This window comes from Gigantopelta aegis, chromosome 9 (genome assembly GCF_016097555.1).
Source record: "Gigantopelta aegis isolate Gae_Host chromosome 9, Gae_host_genome, whole genome shotgun sequence".
Classification (NCBI taxonomy): Eukaryota; Metazoa; Mollusca; class Gastropoda; order Neomphalida; family Peltospiridae; genus Gigantopelta; species Gigantopelta aegis.
In genome coordinates this window covers 46,921,164-46,935,261 of record NC_054707.1, presented here as the reverse complement: position 1 = coordinate 46,935,261, position 14,098 = coordinate 46,921,164, and the positions used below count along the sequence as shown (strand labels likewise).

Below are 14,098 nucleotides of genomic sequence, written 5' to 3'. Positions count from 1 at the left end.
CCTTAACTCTTCTAAGACCCTGAAGAGAACGCTTCCTGCTCAGTTACGTTATTTCAAATTATCACTGGCGGGGCTCGGAAACATAATTGTTCGTGGCGCCCGCTACCAAATTTAAAGCGCGAGCAATTGTGGACATGAGCCGCCCCGTTACAATATATATATATTGTTGTGGCCGCGTCCCAAGGATATTAACAAAGTCCAGAGAATACAAATAACATCCACAGATGACAAAGACGAAGCGTTCCAGTTTTCAGAATTATAAATTTATTTAAAGATGATGAGTAAATAGAAATAAAGTTAATGTTCACAGGTATGTTTCCAACATATAGATAGATTTCTTCCTTTCAGCTCTAGTTATATCAAACCAGTGAGATTGCATCTCCAATAAATGTAAACAGCTTGCAGTTGCTTATAAATATTGCTTCCATAAAACAAGTTAATTAAATAAAGATGGTAAAGTTAATCAAATTTGACTTTAAAAATATAAGTAAAAGTTATTCCAGTGTTAATTTAAATGTATGCAATGTAATAAAGTTGAAAAGTTGGACAAGGGGACATGTCTTTAATGTTTGTTTGTCAGACAGCGAACAAGTGAGAGAACAACCGTTGACGTCCATTGACGTCAGCCTTTTATACTTTTTCTTAAGTACCACGTGACGTCATAACAGCCAATCAGAAATTACGTCACGCTAGGAAGAGATCTACCTTTACAAAATAAATATCATTTCATTTAATAATTACGTTATGCACACAATTGCTCAATAAATAAAGTAATTGCTTTTTGGTCCAGCTTCCGTTTGCAGTTTACAGTTTGTAAATGCACACTCTAAATCCTAAGAAACTTCATCTTTTGTAAATACGTCAGTTTAGCCCATAGCAAAAGCATTACCAACTTGAAATAATTAATTCTGCGAATTTCTAAAGTGCATAAAGATAAAACTAACATTTCTTAATTGCTTTTTCAGTCTAAAATTTGCGTAAAACAATTTTACAGAAAAAGCCTTTAGAATATTTATAAAAACGACATTATTAACCAGGCACAAAACACGCTCATTTTGCATAGCAAATACATTGGGAATTCAAGCTAATAATACAAACAAATTCTAATGTGCAAAACATCGGCACTATCACTACACAATTGCTTTTTTGGTCTAATTTCAATATAAAATAGTTTTAATGAAAAAGCCTTTGGGAATTTTATAAAAACAGCATGTTTATACTGTTGTTTACAAACATTGTGTACCGATATATAAGACCTTAGCAACCAGTATGTGTAAACAGGTTCTCAGCGTACAAGGATATAGTTCCTAAAAGCACTAATATTACAGTAATCAGTTTTACAGTTATTACCTCACTTAATTAATAAAATGATTTGCCATAATGTACAAACAATATTAGGATACGTTTAACTAAGAAAATAGCTAATCGATCGTACAAGTTTTGGAGGAAAATAAACTTTACTGAAGGGCAAGGTCAATCCCGGCAGCCATGTCAAAACAGTCGATCAAACGGAAATTTATCCCAGGTTTATTTATGAGCCCATGGGATGTTTTCAGTGTGTAAGTACACACACTTTGTAGTTATGGAAATATTTACATCAATAATATTAATGTCAACGTTGTGTCATAGTTTTTATATGCACAGGAATTTGGGAATTAAATAAAGTCGAAGACCGCAAGACCAAAACACGGACGTCAAACATTAAATTAACACATTTAGCGATCGTAATATACTAATATCCCATAAATAAATTACGGCAACTATTTACAAACATAATTTCATACACTATAAACATATTATTATGAAATACAACTAAATGTAGCTCGCATTGTGCATCCAAACGATCACTAATAACAATAGTTGCGCCTTTTCGTTTTTGCCTATAGTGCGCGACACGACAAACGGCACTACTAAGAATTTCATTAAACAATAACTATAATAAATGGCATAGTTCCAGACATTACAGAATACAAGCAAATATGCAAATAATTACTACTAAATGTAAAAATAAATATTGTGTTTTGTCCAATATTAAAATTACTTGAGAAAGGTCCACGTCACAGCAGTTACGAAAATTGTTGGGACAGCCATGACAATATATATATATATATATATATATATATATATATATATATATATATATATATATATATATATATATATATTGAAGTGTTTTCTTCATGATTATACTTTATTAAGAAAAGACAGTCTGCTAACAAAGGTTTTAATTAATAAAACTGGATATTAATTAATTTTCTTAGAATATTAATGTTTGTACGCCTTTTTTTCTGGTACTCTTAAAAGAACATTCCCGATTTTGCTGCATTGTAAGATGTTTCCGACTAATAAAATATTTCTACGATTACACTTACATATTAAATACAATTTCTTGCAGAAAAATATATTTGATATGCAATTACAATCGTTAAAAAGTCTCTGTTTGTCGATAACATTTAACAAATTGCAGCAAACTCAGGAATATCCATTTAATGTTTATTGTAGCTTAAACAGGATTTTTTTTTTTTAACCTTACGACATTATTAAAGACAAAATCTAGTTTGAGTTGCTGATTGGAATTTTTGGGTTTGGTGTTGACTACATTTAAAGTATTACCGGCTACTGGTAATAGACACTACAAGTCTCCTGTGTGACTTTCGAATAAACACACTGGTATATAATGCATGGAACTGTTAGATTTATCTGTGAAACCTGTGAAAAACATTACAAATCGAAGACGGGAAGTTTGTTTTGTTTAACGACACCACTAAAACACATCGATTTATTATTCGTTTTTATTATTAATTTTTTCATTAGTAGCAAGGGATCTTTAGTTTTTTATTATTCATTTTATCATTAGTAGCAAGGAATCTTTTATTTAAACCATCCCATACAGGATAGCACATACCACGGCCTTTGATATACCAGTCTTGGCGGGAACGAGAGATAGCCCAATGGGCCCACCAACGGGGATCGATCCGAGACCGACCGCGCACGAAGCGAGCGCTCTAACACTGGGATACGTCCCACCCCAATCGAAGTCTGGAATGAAAACACATTCCAAAACCCAGAGCATGGTATATGCCAAAACTAGTTCACAAAATCTGGGGCTGTATAAGACATGACAAAACACGACAATAAAGATGACCAGTTCAATTGCGATGTCTGTATGTTCTGTAAAAAGTTGTCCCACGAATTCCACGAATTTCTATATCCAATACATTAGTCACGTTGGTATTTGAGACATTGCGTTGCCTGGCATTTTTAGTTGGGGGGGGGGGGGGGGGGGGGATTAGTAGTAGTAAAATATTAAAAACAAACACTAATATTCCGTATGTTTCTTTTATTTAAAGAAAAAATACAATTAGTGACACGTTTTTCATAATCCGCTGATTTGCTGGACTGCGTTTGTCCCCGACACCTGAAAAAGGGAGAAAACTGTTGATATAAGATTGGAATAGAATATATAAACACAAATTACGATATTTACAACAGTCACTAATGTCCATCCACTTAGTATTTGACTTCACTTCACTTCAAAAGCACTGTAACACAAGTTCACCATATTCACAAGCATATAGTTGAATTACATAGCATAAACAACATATAGAAATATACATTTGATATGTACACGTGCAAAACAATGGTGGGTTTGGACAGTACATGACGGTGGGGGAAGGGGAGTGTAGGCTATATCAAAGACCATGATATGTGCTAACACTGTCTGTGGGATGATGCATTAAAAGATTCGTTGCAGATAATAGAAAAATGTAGCTGGTTTCATTACCAAATGTTTGACATGCAATAGCCGAGTATGTTCTAATGGTGTTAAAGAAGCAACGGTAACCTTTTCATTTGACTGTAATGCACGGTAGCAACATGACCATTTCAAAATGTAATTCACAGTAGCAATCACGACCATTTCAAATGTATTACTTGAAAACTTGTTAATAGGTCATCTGTCATTCTCAATTCTGTATTATTTTTGTTTCAGTATATTCTACGACTGCCTCCATACACTGTTTAAAATCTGTAATACAATATTATTCTATACATTTGTAATTACTAGTACCTTTGAAATATCAGATTGTCTGCATTTGTGTAAGAGTCGTTACACGTTCAATGATTGGTGCACTGAACTGAATGCTTTTTGTTGGAACGTCCTTTTAATTATGTTACAATCAAATATGGTGATATAGCAAATTAGCTAGTTTTGTTTCCGTCTCATTATCTCGTAACTGGTGGCAGTAGTCCTATTGGATTGGCACTAAAATAACACATACTGAACATGAATTATATAGCTTACATGTCTAGTAAATCGGTTACCTGTTTATTAGAGAAGAACAATTTCTTCGTGTTCACGTTTGCTACTACTTCTTGTCACAACACTTGCAGCATTTACAACAGCATTTACAGCAGCACTTGCAGCAACATTTACAACACTTGCAGCAACAGGCGTCAGCTGCCGCGAACAGGGAGGCTGAAACTGAAAATGGAAAGGTATAATTTAAATACATCTCGGCACATTCTAAATTACGGCTATTGTGGTGTCTCACATATGGTTATTTCAACATTTCATCGAGAGAGAAAGAGATACCGACCACCGCCTCTTGGAAAACTGATCGAGTAGAAACCGGGGGACAATGGTTCCTGCGACCCATCGCATCTCAGGCAAGCGCTCTACTACTGAGCTACATACCGAAGTAGAAGGAAATATACTTCTTTACAGTATATACCAATTGAGCTTTTTATGTTAGCCAATCATAATAATCATGTCATAACGGTAACACGTTTATCATATTTTTGCTAGTCAATCGTGTCATTGGCTGTCTGGAAAACAATTTACAAACTGGTCTGGTTCTTATTGCAAACTAATCTGATAATCTCGATAAATTAATTTATATTTTAGTTTGCCATCCTCTGATTCACCAGTCTTAGTTTGTCAATTAAACAGTCGCATTTTACATTTAAAGATATCCTATTTTTCGCCCGCGTATTATATTTACATTATTTGCATGGTATGTAGAGTTCCGTACAAAGAAATGGATTCTCTGAATTTGTCTTTGCATAACCAATATAGTTTTCACAAATGTTCAACTCTGAAACTAAATAACAATGAAATTAAATTTTGAGAATAACTACATAAAAATCAAATCACCAAAATTACTTACGGCAAACAACTGTCAGGATTTTCACAAAGTTCATGATTACCGGAAGCTCTGAAAACAATGTAAACTATTCCCGATTGAAATGTAGTGTTACAGATGTCCCGAAAGACAGTGCAGTTATCAAATACTCTGGGAGACAATGTACACGAAGAATTTATAAAATGTTTCGAGAGACAAGTAGACCGACTGTTCCAGTGCTATTCTGCCGACTTGCAGCGCTTATATACAAAGCACCAGGAACCGGCGTGTACCAGTGAGTTGTGTCCATACATGCATTGTCTCCTGTGGCTAATATATCAGACATGTATATAAGTCCTTTTGATGGTTGATGTGCAGGCGGAGATTTACGTTTCTGTGGCTTTAATTCACTTATCCCCGCCTTTGAAAGTGTGTATTGTAGAGCGTGCTCATGCTGTTTTGCGGTTTTACGTTCACACGGCATGGCTTCAGTAGTTTAAAATTGTACTTAAATAGTTTTGGGTGTATTCTACTTGATTAATAGGGTGCTTGTAGTTAAATCAGCCTATATGCCATAGTCGTTAAACCATTTACCCAGGCACAAAACCTTTAAAATGAACCCGGCGAGCTAAAATGTTCTCCACTAAAATGTGTAGATCGCTGTTAAATATGATGCCCCTCTGCGATAATCGCGCAGTGTTCGCCACATGCCCAGTCGTCGGTCTTAAATTTAGTTTCTTTCGGGGAAGTGTTCACTTTCTTTGTAGTTGATATTAAATTGACCTTTCCAAGGAACCCGATGGTATTAATAGAGTTTTAATAAAATGCACCCAACATCACCCCGTCCCTGGATACCTCATTTATTTGCTATTGTGTGTGTGTGTGTGGGGGGGGGGGGGGGGGGGGGGGGGGGGGTGTCAGCACGAAAAACCACTTGTTTATGTAAATGCTGAGCGAATTTGAATATTACTGTATAGATTTATATCAATCTACAGATAATAAAGTTTGTTTTGTTTAACGACACCACTATTTTTTAATCATCGGCTATTGGATGTCAAAATCTACCGATAGCTAGTCCGATAAAATATTTTTTGAAATCCTAGATGGCCCTGTACTGATCAACATTCAAAATGGCCGCAACATTTGGTAATTCTAACACGTAGTCTTCAGATAAAACTCGCTCCTTATTGGTTTTCCATAGGCAGTGCAGCACATACAACTGCCTATGATATACCAGTCGCGTGGTAACGACTGAGCTAACTTCTATCACTCTAAGCAGTTCACCCATGTCAGTGTTTCATAGCTTCATACAAGAATTTGTGGAAACATCCTTTAAAGAGACATTCCTGAGTTTGCTGCAATGTTTAAGATGTTATTGACTAACAGACTTTTTAACGAATGTAATTAAATATCAAATATATTTTCCAGCATAAAATATTAGTGGCTGTATATTAAACATGTTTCTGATCGTTCTAATATTTGTACTGTGTTAAATTTTGTTTTATTTCCTAAAATATATTTTTTCGTACGTACGAAATTATTTGAAGACGAAATCCAGTTTGGGCTTCTGACAAATATTAAGACGACCAGAAACACATTGAATATACAGACACTGATATTCTAAACAAGAAAATATATTTAATATGTAAGTTTAATCGTAGAAATATTTTATTAGTCGGACACATCTTACAATGCAGCAAACTCAGGAATGTCCCTTTAAACATTGTTTTGTGCGGGGATACGATTTAAATGACGAATTACGGTAAAGGATTTTTTGTATACTAGTAGATAAAATCCTGATGGATGACGTCTGCGGAAACAAGAATGTCAATTAAAGGGACATTCTTGAGTTTGCTGCAAGTTTTAAGGTGTTGTCGACTAACAGAGACTTTCTAACGATTGTAATTACATACCAAATATATTTTTCCTCATAAAATATTAGTGGCTGTATATTAAACGTGTTTCTCATCGTTCTAATATTTGTACTGGATTAAATTTCATTTTATTTTCTAAAATATTATTTTTTCGTACGTACGAAATTATTTGAAAACAGAACCTAGTTTGGGCTCCTTACAAATATTAAGACGACCAGAAACACACTGAATGTACAGACACTGATATTCTAAACAAGAAAATATATTTAAGATGTAACTTTAATCGTAGAAATATTTTATTAGTCGGTAACATCTTGCAATGCAGCAAACTCAGGAATGTCCCTTTAAGGGCTGATCCAGAATTTTGTAAAGTGTGGGGGAGGGGGTGGTGTCCACAATATTGTAAAAAGGACAATTTGCGTAGGTCGAAGGTAAATAAGTAGAGGCTTCCAAACACAGAAAGATCTCTAGGGGGTTCGGGGGTATGTACACTGGAAACGTTTGGAATAAATATGCTCAGGGACACGTTTCCATAGCAATTTGTGGTGTATATTGGAGATGGCGAATTAAAAACTAACGTCTGTTAATTAAGCCATTCTGACATCTTGAACTATTATTATCTTGGCAGTAAAAGAACTGATTTACACTACAAAAAGAAATGATAAACAAAGTAACCAGAGAACTATAGCGACACTTGTCGAAAGATCAAACGGAACGGCTTACCACCCGTTAAGCTATCTACAGCAAAATGTAATTTTGCATTTCCTGAAAAGTATGTATAAAAGCAGGCAGATCATTAATCAATACATCATTAGCTCAGAACTGAAAAGCTGCTGACAATTAGGCACATCTGAAAGATAATCATGAATTTTGGAATAATACTGACTGTTCTTGTTGGTGAGTGTTGGCGTATAATAATACCTTTTATCGCATTCGGTATTTGAGATGTAAAATTAACTCTAGAAGAGTTGATATGTTTCATAGACGTTTCGGCCCATTGGGCTATATTTCTCGTTTTAAGAATAATCACAATACCGACTGTTCTTGTCGCTCAGTGTTGACGTGTAATACCTTTTATTGCTTTTAATATTTGAGATGTAAAATATACTTTAGAAGAGTTAATGTGCTTCTAAACACTTGCCGGCCTATTGTGCTATTTATCGTTCCATCCTGTGCACCATGACTGGTATATCAAGGCCGTAGTATGTGCTATCCGGTCTAGTATAGTGCATACAAATACCTTGCTAGCAATGGAACAAATGTAGCGGGTTTCCTCTCTAAGAGTATATGTCAAAATTACCAATTGTTTGACATTCAATAGCCGATGGTTAGTAAATTCATGTGCTCTAGTGGTGTTAAACAAAACAAACTTTTAACTTTCAAAAACCTTTTGGTGTTTGTGATTTTTAACTGTCCATGGATGCGGTTATTGGCTTGTACATGTACGGTTATTGGCTTGTACATGTACGGTTATTGGCTTGTACATGTACGAATATACGATTTGTATCAGCTTTGTAAACTTGGAAAATTCGGCAGTAAACAAGGGGGGTGGGGGGGATTTAATGTTAGGATTTAAATGAAAATACAAGTACATGTAGTTATGCTTACAGTAAAATCTGGCTTGTTTTCATTCATTCATTTATTCATTGTTTATCATGATTAAAGCGTCCATTTGTATTTCTAGTTTCGGCCTCCCTGCTGGCTGGAAGTGAAGCTTGTTGCTGTAAGTGTTGTAAATGTTGTTGCAAGTGTTGCTGTAAATGCTGTTGTAAATGCTGCAAGTGTTGTGACAAGAAGTAGGCTAGCATCATGCTGACAAGATCATGACGAATCGTGTGTCACAAACAGGTACTAAAGCGAATAGCAAGTTAGTAAATAAATACACAATTACTTTTTTTTATGTAGAGGTTGCAGTCTTCGCTTCATAAGAAGACTAATAATCTACATGTAAAAGTCATGATTGGGAATAGTGTGTTCAGTAAATGTCTACATAGCTTTTAGCCTTATCAATCGCGTGCAGTTGTTTCAATTAATTGACAGTTATTGTCCTGCTTATATCCAATTAAGGTTCAAGCACGCTGTCCTGCGCACACACCTAAGCTATCTAGACTGTTTAGGGTAGTGGGTTGCTGGTTGGTGAGAAAAGTCGGTGTAGTGGTTGTACACCTTCACATCGAGTCGTCGCTCTATGTACCTTATGTCCGATAATCACTACATCACCGAGACCTTTACGATTATTAGCAGTCCTCAAGACAACTGAAACACTTACACTATCGATAATTATAATTGGCTAAGTGCGTTGACTACAGACGTACCAGGTACGGCAGAAGCAGACATTAGGGAGTGTGGGGGGGGGAGGGGGATGCTGACTGAGATATAGCGGGTTTACTACTAATATTTTTTATTCAGAATTATCACTCAGTCGGTACGAAAATGTAAATATAAATATAATGTGAAGTATTTGAAATATCCCATTAGCTTAATATAAGTATCTTTTATTTTCAGATGTGTAGTCTCACATGCTGGATTACTGGAAGAAAATCCAACCCGAGTAATTTGGTATTGGAAATAAACTATTTTAATGTATTTCATAATCTTCGTTGATGATTTGATGTCAGTAACCACGGTTTAATATCAACGTGATGGTCACTCAGTAGCTGATGTGTTTTACGTACTAGGTGGTTATTAAACCGTCATCCACTGGGGGTGGGAGGGATGGATGAATGTTTAACGACACCCCATCACGAAAGTGGGTGCAGGATCTTGCCGAGTCGGTAGTGCTCATCTGAGGTGCTTGGGTCGCAGGATCGAACCTACTCGGTGAACCCATTCTCCGAATGGGGTTTATCCCTTCCCAGCCACTGCTTCACGACTGGCATATCAAAGGTGGTATGTGCTGTCCCTTGCTGCTAAAGAAAAAATATGTGTCGGGTTTTCTCAAAGACTGCTAAATGTTTGACACCCAATAATCGATTACGTTTTCCCCTGCGCGTGCTGTAACCTCGCCATGGTGCAGGGGTGTATCATTCTCTTTGAGAATGGCCAATACAGCACAAATTGAAATTTTGAGTAAAAGTCAGTATCTATCTGTGACATTTGTAGTTTTGCACAGTTCTTTACACTGTTTTTATTTAAATCTTGAATTTTTATAGTGATGTTGATCATCACCTTATTTGTTTGCATTACCATAGTTTGACACCCAATAGCCGATGTATTCTTCGTGCTGAGGTGTCGTTAAACATTCATTCATTCATTCTCAATAACCGATGATTACTGGTAATTAGTGTGCTTTAGGGGTGTTAACAAACCACACTTTAAACTTTCATCAATTGATACAATCAAGTTGACCTCATTTGACCTGTTTACAAGAAGAGCATGATTCAAGCTGTTGGTCGCCAAATTGCCAAGATGTCAACATCTAAAGCTGCTCTTCAATATGGAAGGAAATGTTTTATTTAATGACAAACTCAACACATTTATATTTACGGTTATATGGCGTCAGACATATAGTTAAGGACCACACATATTGAGAGAGGAAACCCGCTGTCGCCACTTCATGGACTACTCTTTTTCGATTAGCAGCAAGGGATCTTTTATATGCACCATCCCACAGACAGGATAGTATATGCCACGGCCTTTGTCACACCAGTTGTGGAGCACTGGCTGGAACGAGAAATAGCCCAATGGGTCTTCAATATGGATTACGACAAACTGCACTTAGGCAACGCGTTCTACATAGGGTCCATCCTGAAACCATCCCATTGGAACCCCATCCTGTTTTACAAGAAGAAGTAACTCTTGTAGACCATCTTAAATGTATGGCAAGTGTAGGGTATAGATATACTCGTTCTGGGGTCATTAACATTGCTTCTAACTATGCAATTAGTATTTCAAAACGAAATAAAAATCCTCTTGGCCAATCAGGGTCAGCCATTTTATTGTTGCTATTGAAACGATGATCAATTCCCATATTCGTAGCAAAATCAAATGCTAGACGGCGGACATCCTTAGTTGTAAGGCCAAATAAAGCCTTTTCCATGTTTGAATGTAATCAACATGTTTATCTTCATGCTCCTTAGCAATGTCTGGCCGAAAGCGACCCAAACATATGGATCCTGGTTTTGACACGTTTCCATCGCTGTGGCTTCGTAGGGTTTTTGGTGATATTCCATATCTCCTTGCAGTTGGCATCAACGGTGAACCTCCAGCTACATCGGCAAGTGCTCTGTGCAAGTCTTTTTCCATGTAAGAGGCTCTATCTGTCTTTCTGTTGTATATATTCGTGGGATCTTTGTAACCTGCAAAATTAGGTAATAATTATATGGGTGCATTAATTTGCTTAACTATTTTCTGAGATGGGAAGATGGGTATTGAGGCTGCAGGGTCTGAGGCCTAAAATTTGTTTCTTTGAAAACAAAAATGTAAAATTAAAATACTTTTTGTTCTGCATATCAGACGTGTCTGGTACTCCATTACTTTCTCTTCTAATTTAATGTTAACCGACATTCTCGTTGAATTTTAAAATGTATATGTGCAGAACAAAATATTAGGTAAGTCCACACATAAAAATATCTAGACCTGTTTTTTCTAATGTTTTTCTCACAGGCACTTGACACAGATTAGTATGTACATGAATAAAATTTAAAATTTTGTTGTGTATCAGTAAATTTGATATATTTTCCGCAATATTTTGCTCATACTCTCTTCATACATGACAAATTTATTGCCACTTAACGTGTCTATACATATACCAAAAAATTTCGATCCCTACTTGACAGAATTATTGTATAAATCAATGTAATATATTTGAAGATGAGTATACCAAACTGAAATGTGTATAATGTTGATTTATCTAAATTTCCACAATATTTGAATTTACTGTGTTAATGCATGACACGTTTATTGTCATTTAACGAGTATTTACATATACCAATAATTCCGATTCCTTCTATATAAAAGATACAAGGTACGTCACTCGCCATTTTGGTGCGATTTTATTTTTTGGTAAATTAATTAATTTTTACGAAATAGTCGATTACCTTCTGAAACCATGAATAGCGGGAGACTCAAAATACCAAAGTATAACGTGCTGCATACTTATACTTTCTTTTTTTGACATTGTTTTTCCTGCAATCGAATTAAATTGTTATCTTGATACCTGAAAACATTCTGTCGAGCACGGAAGTCGAGTAAATTGCGGGTTAATCTTCGGGCAGAAATTTTCAGCTTATTTCATTGGTCGATGACTTAACGGAATTTTACAAACAAAAGACAAATATAGCTTTCGACACGTGCATTTGTTTACAAACATGTCTGACACATGGCCATCGTAGAAGCAAGAAATTTACTTTCAACTAAGTGAAGTATTGGAAATGGCCACACTGGGACTGCTAAATCTGTATTAAGAAGATTAATTGGGAAAGGTATTCGTTTTGCTGTTGTAGCACCAGGTATAGCCTATACACATGACTGTTGATAAACATTTTTCACCCAGCTGATGGAAACCAACAAGACATTTAAATTTTAACCCCTGTATTTGTTAACAAAGATGTTATACACATGGCATACATATTAACTGAAGATCAACTATTAGCTTACAAAATTATTGAAAATGGTCACAATGTAGTAGTTTCAATGTAGTAGTTTTAAGACAGACTGGAACTGGAAAATCTGTTAGTTAAAAACACAGAGAAGACTGATTGCTAAAGGTATTCGGTCGGGTTGCTGTAGTAGCAAGTACAGGAATAACCTCTACACAATTCAATGATGCGATGACAGTGCATTCATGGGCTGGTTTACAAGACGGCCGATATGGCAATGAAGAACTACTGCAAAGGCTGCAGGCTCATGAGCATAGCACAAGAGGGCGAATTGAAGAAACGCAGAACCTCATTATTGATGAGATTAGCATGTTGAGCGTGATCAGGTAAATGTTTTGATGATTTAATGGATTACAACAGAATGTAACTATAAAGTATAGAAGCTAATGATGTCACAACTTCAATGTGTTGTTTTTAAACCGTAAAAAAACATTTTTTTTTTTTTAAATATTTGGGGTGTGTGTGTGTGTGTGTGTGTGTGTGTGTGTGTGTGTGTGTGTGTGTGTGTGTGTTATATTTATTTTCTGTCAATACACATAGATATTATTTACAGATGGGAACAGACTAATATTGATGAATATGACTGCATTTCATCATGGCGTTTTGAAATAAACATACATGATCTTTAGGTGTTTTATATTTCATTCAATTGATAACTACAAAATCAGACAAGATACTTTACACTGTTTGCAAGTCTGTAGACTATATACAAACATTATCATTGTACGCTAGTGGTGTCATTAAACAAGACATAACACACTAAGTATACAGAAATAATTAACATGCCTGTAAGCCTGTTACTTTTCGGTCTGAACAGCTGAAATCACTTTTATACTGACACAACCACACTTTGCCGGTTAGAAAAAAAAAAGCTATTTGCATTCCCTGGAAGTGATTAATTAAAAAACCCAAATTCATTAATCACAGATTTAATGTTGTATCCCACGTTGTACAAAAATTAGCAACTGGTGTTTTTTCATAATTAAGGTATTTATCCGTAGGTAATATTTATTTCATTCAACACTTAACTGAATGTCTGATATCTATATATGCATGACATGATTAAAAAACATAAAAATAAACATATAAAAAACCCAAATAACACTTGAATTCTCATTTCTAAAAATAGTACCAGGTATTGCAACTGATATACAAATATAGTACTGTCATTGCATAAGTATATGCTGTTTTAAACTCAACTTAAAGAGGCAAAGGACATAAAACAGTTGTCAATAATAATTGTTTACAGAGACCGAAAAAACAACAACTCATATATATGTAATCGTAAATTACATAAACAGTACATTCTTATGTATGAAGCAATATACTGTTAGGAAATAAATAATGTGCACTTTCAATTTAAAACTGAATGAAATAGTCATGAAAGTAAATAGTAACTTTGTAAACACAAACTAAACAGTAAATTTGCTAACACACACAAACTAAACAGTAAATTTGCTAACACCAATATCAACTTTAAATATGACCAAATTAATTCAAA

General features: G+C 35.2%; 1 long non-coding RNA gene across 1 annotated transcript; it reads left to right on the top strand.

Moving 5' to 3' along the window:
* Nucleotides 1-554: 554 nt before the first annotated feature.
* Nucleotides 555-9,567, top strand: LOC121382075. Its single transcript, XR_005959110.1, has 3 exons — nucleotides 555-1,559; nucleotides 8,682-8,845; nucleotides 9,503-9,567. It is a non-coding gene; the product is annotated as an uncharacterized LOC121382075 (long non-coding RNA).
* The last annotated feature ends 4,531 nt before the right edge of the window (nucleotides 9,568-14,098 follow it).